This window comes from Chiloscyllium plagiosum, unplaced genomic scaffold (genome assembly GCF_037043375.1).
Source record: "Chiloscyllium plagiosum isolate Xiang-an unplaced genomic scaffold, Cpla_swu_hap1 HiC_scaffold_9, whole genome shotgun sequence".
NCBI classification, from domain to species: domain Eukaryota; kingdom Metazoa; phylum Chordata; class Chondrichthyes; order Orectolobiformes; family Hemiscylliidae; genus Chiloscyllium; species Chiloscyllium plagiosum.
The window spans coordinates 96,486,469-96,493,751 of record NW_028270147.1 but is presented as its reverse complement, the minus strand read 5'-3'; positions in this window follow the sequence as shown (position 1 = coordinate 96,493,751).

Genomic DNA, 7,283 nt, shown 5'->3' with positions numbered 1-7,283 from the left:
GACAGAGCGTATTGACGTCAGTCACTGAAAGAAGGCAGTTGGCCTCATGGTTTCTGTGCTCTGAGTGCACCCCCCCCCCCCCCCCCCTTGTCATTCTGGAGCTTGCTTAGACATGGAATTGTTGATAATGTTGGCCTTGAGGCAAGAAACTTAGGGGTGTCACAAATTGGAGGGGCTCCCACTCCATTTCCTTGAATGGGCAGTCAGCAATGGGTAATGTCCTTGACAATTAGGAATGTCAATTGTACTTTGAACCCTGACGTCTGCAAGAACATGAATGGTTTTAGGCTTTGGTGTTTGCAAGACTCTTCACTTCCTCTTTGACAGTGGCATGCGCATTAGTGAGCGGCCCCATTCATTTACAGCAAGTCACTCCGATCCACCCTTTCAATTTCAGACCATTTTACACAGCAAGGCGCTAGCCCTGCTCTGCAATGAAATTGTTAGTGTGACGTTGTAGCTCCTATTAATGCATGTGTCACTTTAAAACCAGCTCCTTGTTTCCATTGGACTTTGTGGTGTCTCCCTGCAGAGAAAATCTCATATCATGGGAGGCAGCTACCGTAAAGTCATGCCAGGATCTCAATCTTGTTTGAACCCCCAATGTCACCATTATTAGGGTCTTTCAGCTGCTCTGTATGTTGTCCAGGTACAGTGACTTGGGCTGAGGGAATGTTCAGCCTGACTTCCTGCTCTTTATGACTCATTCTGTCTGAGCTGGCGACTGTGGGCCAGAGCTTGGTTAACTATTCCTTTCAGGATGTCCTCAGTTGCTGTGACTGTGTGCTTGCCAGATGCAGAGGACACGTTAGCATCGACCACATTCATGTGGTACTGGAGTCACATATGGACTAGGGGTGAGGGAGTCTTTTTATATTGAGCCTCGGTGAGCCCACAGCTGGAGCAACATGTCCAGTTTTAGTCTCCTTACCTCTGGGAGCAATTGAAGTAGATCCTGACTTGAGAGAGTTCTTCAAAGATGCAATTATGTATAACGGGCCCATGTTTTCCAGCATTGAGAAGATTGACAGCAGATCTGATAGAAACGTCCAGAATGAGGTAGATGGGAGAGTTCACTTTCACCGGCCAGGTCAGAAACAGGGATCAGAGTTTCTAAATGATAACAGCCAGGTAGGATTAGTTTAGGAACGTGGTCAGCGTGGACTGGTTAGCACTGAAGGGTCTGTTTCGATGCTGCGTGGCCTTATTAACTATCTATGAAGTGGAATCTCTTCATGAGGAAACTTTGGAAAGCTATACCCCAAAGAGGGCTGTGAAAGCACAATTATTGTGTGCATTTGAAGGCAGAGATCAAAAGATGTTTGCACTCAGAAGGAGTCTGAGAGATGGGGTGGAAATGTGAATGTGAAGTTAAGGATTAGCCATGACCTTACTGGAAGGCAGGGCAGGCTGGAGTATGCTCATTCTGCCCCTTTTATTGAGTGTGAGCTGATTCAGTGAGGAGAGCAGATTTTCTCCCCAGTCCAACCCTCCCCAGAGAGCCATTAAGTTTCTGAGAGTTTTTTTCCACTGATTTACCTATTTATCTTCAAATGTTTAAAAATTTCAAACTGCATTGGTTTCTAACAGGCCTCTGGTTAACAATTCAGTAAAAATAACTCTCATTACCACGTGTGAACACTACACAATTAATTGGACACCAGTTTAAGCAGCTATATTGCTGACTAATAAAACAATTAAATGCTCACTGCACTGATGTTATCTACAGTGTGGTTCCCTGTAGACAGATTTGAGTCTCTCTGCAGTGGTGTCTTTGTAATTTTGCAGCCAATTTGCATGCAGCCATTTCCTACAACAGACAACATTGTAATAATTATTACAGATTTATTGATTGCGGGATGGAATGTTGGCCTTATTCTTTAAGATATTTGACCTGAAAGAGCTGTTGTGAGCTTGGTTTAACATCTCAGCTAAAAGGTCGTGCGGCACCCTTTCAGTACTGCACTCTCAGCCTGGATGATGTGCTTATGTCTCCATTATGATTCTGAGGTGAGAGTGCTCCCCACTGCATCAGAGCTGAGGGCCATAACTCTGCACCCAAGATTGACATTTAGAAGTTGAAGTGCTAATAAATCATTATGAAACCACCTGCAGTCTGGACTATAGTCACGTGTTTGTATTATGAAAATGGATCACTACTTGACATGGTCATCTGGCATCATTCAGTTAAATGCCGTGGTCGGTTTTGTATGCTAAATGCACTTGGTAATCTGTGCCTGAAATCATACATTTAATTACTAGTTTCTACTGAGACTGCCGAAGAGACGCTAATAATTTGGGTGAATAACCTGGATTTATTTCACAACTCAAGAATGTGAAAAGCTCAACAAAAGTTTTGGAAATAAAAATCAAATACAGGAGATACTCCGAGTCTCTTATGAGAACAGTCATGGTGAGAGGGCAGAGTTAACCATTCTGGTCCCATTGAAAGGTCAAGACCTAAGTTTTATCACTGTTAGAGGAATTTTAGCAGCAAGTTTACATGCTGTAAGTTCACATAAGCAGTAGAGATAGTGACCCCATCATCTGATTTTGAGTGGCAATTGGAAGGTAATGCTGACTGGGAGAACTGTCCTGCTTTTCAGCTATTGCTAACACATGTTTAATGAGGGGAGCTAGAAGGAATTTAATTTCATCTGAAAGACAGAAAATCCAGAAATCAAGGCTTAGAAACTGCAGTGTGCTGATTGTATCTTCAAATTGTCACGATTGCATCTGGGCGAATAAATTGCTCTAACTTAAAATCGATGGGCATTGGGCCAGCATCCCCTCAGGTGAATGCTGGTTAGTCATTGTGCTAGCACCAGACAATCCAAATCCAGACACTGAAATTCAAGCAGCGCATGAAGGCTGCAGAACAGGCATGCAAACATGGGAATGTGTATTCATAGATTAGGCTGTGAACAGAGTGGGGATTAGGGATGGACCAGGTAAAGGGAGGAATGACATTGGGTGGCGTGTGGAGGTGAGCGGGGGAGATAGACCCTGTCCGTTTACCCCCAGCCCCACCAGATTGCCGTTCCACTGCCAAACAACAACGCTAACTTGGCATACCCTTGACCAGTGTGGTCAACCCTTGCAAATGTCATTTTCCAATGCCAGATAAGCAACTATTGTTGATCAGCAGCTTTCACAGAATTGTTATCATGCCTGCACTAGTTCAATTACCTAGGGCCTTTTCCAACCACACCAGTGTTATCCAAATAATCATCCAATGCCCCCCTCAGATGCCTCAATCGAACTTGCATCCCCCACATTTCCAGGGAGTGTGTTCCACACCCTAATTACTCGCTGGGTGAAAACGTTTTTCTAATTACATCATCCTTGCTCTATTTGCACATTAAAGTGACACATATGTAAAACTTTGCAAATAGATACAACCCACCATCAATGACAGTTAAGAATGACCTCAGTGAAGAAAGAATCCAGAAATTCTTAACGCCAATAGAATGTAAATAAAACGAGCGAGGAGATCCTCAGACTGAGTTTACTTTCTAACCTCAAAGATTGTACAGTGGCGAAGGAAATCTTGGCTCCGGTCAGTGTGTCCTACCGGATGTTCTCATTAGCACGCCTTGTGCAGAAAGGTCAGATCTCTATAATTCTGTTTGTCTCAAACTGTCCACTTGTTCTGGACAGTCCCCATCAGACGAAACAAATTTTTTACAGCATTGCAACTCCTCTAATCGCCTTAAAGATCTCAACCCTAAAACTTGTATAACAAAAACGGAAAATGCCTAAGAAACCCAGCAGGTCTGTGGAGAGAGAAACCGAGCTGAAGAGGAGTCACATTAGACCTGAAACATTATCCTTTATTTGCTATTCCACAGCTTTCTGAGTCTCTCCAGGAGTTTGATTTTATTTTGGAATTCTAACATCCATGGTGTTTTGCTTTCATTCTGCCTATGCATTCCGTTTTCAAGGGAATGCAAATCCAATCTCGGCAATCTATCTTCACAATTTAGTGCTATGAACCTGGAATTATTCTAGTGAACGTGTATTACAACCCCTGAGATATCCTTCCAAAGGTATGGTGACCAGAATTGTGCACTGTTGTGAGATTACTTCCATGCCACTATAGATAGTTTTTCAACATGCTATTAACTGCGTAAATATTTATTTATTTAAAACAGAGTGTGGAGGAGGCACATGGAATACTGACCTTTATTAGCTGAGACATAGTGTTTAAGACCATGGAAGTTATACTTAAAGTTGGTTAACCAACAGCTAGAGTATTGGAGGGATGTGAGAGCACTGGAAACAGTGCAGAGATTTATCAGGATGTTGCCTGGAGTGGAGAGTTTCAGTTATGAAGAGAGACTGGACAGATAGGGGTTGTTTTCCTGAGAGCAGAGGAGATTGAGGTGGAATATGATTAAGATGTGTAAAATTATGGACAGGAAGAAATTGTTCCCCTCAATGGATGGACCAATGACCCAGCGGATGGATTTAAGGAAAGGGGCAGAAGGTCTAGAGGAGATGTTAGGAAAAAAAGGTTTCATCCAGAGGGTGATGGGAATCTGAAACTCATTGCCTCTAAGGGTGGGAGAGGCAGAAACTCCCAGAAGAAGTATTTAAATGTGCACTTGTGATGCCAAGGCTATGGGCCAAGTGTTGGGAAATGGGATTGGAAGAGTGAGGTGCTTGTTTTTGACTGGCATGGACAGAATGGGATGTGACTTTTTTCTGTGCTGTAGACCTCTATGACTCGAAGATCACCACACGTCACAGGATTGGATTAGACATTTGAGGAGGGCTGGGGCATTGCTGTGTGAGCCTTTTGCCAAATTTGAGGGACATTGGGCACTCCCCTAAAGCAAAAGATAGCATATCATGACGGTTATTTATGCGTGACAACAGAATTCAAGGATTGCTGTGTGTCTGATGAAGACAAACTGCATGAATCCCTGGACATCTGGTGTAGGAACAGCAAGTGATTGTTGAATGTCTGCTTTCAGGACAGTACAGGGATTGCTGTTCACGTGATGAAGGCCAAAGGAGATAAGTAATATTTAATCCCTGCCACCATGTTAAGCTAGGCAAGGGGGAAAAGAGTGAGACAAAGATATCTGGATCCATGATTAAATAGGTACAAGATATATTGAATAAGGACAAGTGGAAATTGGCACAGGTAACACATCCTTGTCAGTATTCACCTTAGATATCAGTAACAAGAGAAAGTAAATTGAAAAGCAGCACAACATAACAAGAGGAGAGATGAATAGAATGTTTTATGCAGCAGTCATTAGATTGTGGACGACTAATTGCTATGATGACAACTCAGCATCACAAAGTATAGATACTATTTACTTTAAAATGCATTTATTTTAAAGAAAGAGAATTTCTGCAGGGAGAAAAAAAGATAACTGTGGCTGCAAATTCGGTGACTGGCAATATCCAGTGAGAAGCCCATGCAATGTCATGCCTCTAGCATGTCAGGGAAACTTCAAACAGGGAGGGACTTAGCAGTGTAGCCAACTCCCATCAAACTCTCTTCCTGTTGTCAGTGGAAAGCCAGACCTCCAAGGAATATGCAACAATGAGGGATTTTACATTAATTGCATCACTAGTCTGTGTGTGGTAATGGCCAAACATCCTAGTGTGTGGATTATGAGTACTGCAAGGACCACAAGCATTGAGAACAGCCATTTTGAACACCCTTGCACTGCAGATAAAACACAGGTCCTCTTCTCACTCTGATTGTTGGCGTTTATCAGAACAATAGCGTTTCCCCCAACCTGCAAAACCACAAACACAAAATCAGCCTCACAGGTAGACAGGGCGGTGAAGGAGGCATGTGGCACGCTTGCCTTCATTGGTCAGAACATTGACTGTAGGGGTTGGGAGGTCATGTTACAGCTGTGTAAGACATTGGTGAAGCCACATTTACAACATAGAACAAAGAACAGTCCAGCACAGCACATGCCGTTTGGCCCTCAATATTGTGCTGACCTTTTATCCTACTCTAAGATCAAACTAGAACAAAGAAAATTACAGCACCGGAACAGGCCCTTCAGCCCTCCAACCCTGCACTGATCCAAATCCTCTATCTAAACCTGTCGCCTATTTTCTAAGGATCTGTATTCCTGTGCTCCTTGCCCATTCATGTATCTGTCGAGATACATCTTAAATGATGCTATCATGCTCACCTCTATCACCTCCACTGGCAATGCATTCCGGGCACCAACCACCCTTTGATTAGATTAGATTAGATTCCCTACAGTGTGGAAACAGGCCCTTCGGCTCAACAAGTCCATACCGACCCTCTGAAGAGCAACCCACCCCCCTCTGACTAATGCACCTAACACTATGGGCAATTTAACATGGCCAATTCACCTGGCCTACACATCTTTGGAGTGTGGGAGGAAACTGGAACATCCGGAAGAAACCCACACAGACACAGGGAGAGTGTGCAAACTCCACACAGACAGTTGCCCGAGGATGGAATTGAACCTGGGTCACTGGTGCTGTGAGGCAGCAGTGCTAACCACTGAGCCACTGTGCTGCCCCCAGAACTTTCCACACATATCTCCCTGAAACTTTTCCTCTCTCACCTTGAACTTGTGACCCCTAGTAATTGAGCCCCCCACTCGGAAAAAGCTTCTTGCTATCCACTCTGTCTATATTCTCATGATTTTGTAGACCTCAATCAGGTCCCCCCCTCAACCTCCGAATTTCTAATGAAGATAATCCTAATCATTCCTGAAGAAGGGCTAATGCCCGAAACGTCGATTCTCCCGTTCCCTAGATGCTGCCTGACCTGCTGTGCTTTTCCAGCAACACATTTCCATCTCTGATCTCCAGTATCTGCAGACCTCACTTTCTCCTCATAATCCTAATCTACTCAACCTCTCTTCCTTGCTAGTGCCCTCCTCACCAAGCAATCCTGGTGAACCTCCTCTGTACCCTCTCCAAAGCATCCACATCCTTCTGGTAATGTGGCGACCAGAACTGTACGCAGTATTCCAAATGTGGCCAAACCAAAGTCCTATACAACTGTAACATGACCTGCCAACTCTTATACTCATTACCCTGTCCGATGAAGGAAAGCATGCCATATGCCTTCTTGACCACTCAAACTAACCTACATACCTTACATTTTACTATCATCCATGTGCCTATCCAAGAGTCACTTAAATGTCCCTAATGTCTCTGACTTTACACAGAGAGGGGTGGGTGTGTGGAATGCACTGCCAGTGGCGGTAGTAAAGAGACAGGGAGGAGCAGATTGGGAGGAAATGATAGAGATGGGTCCAGTTGCG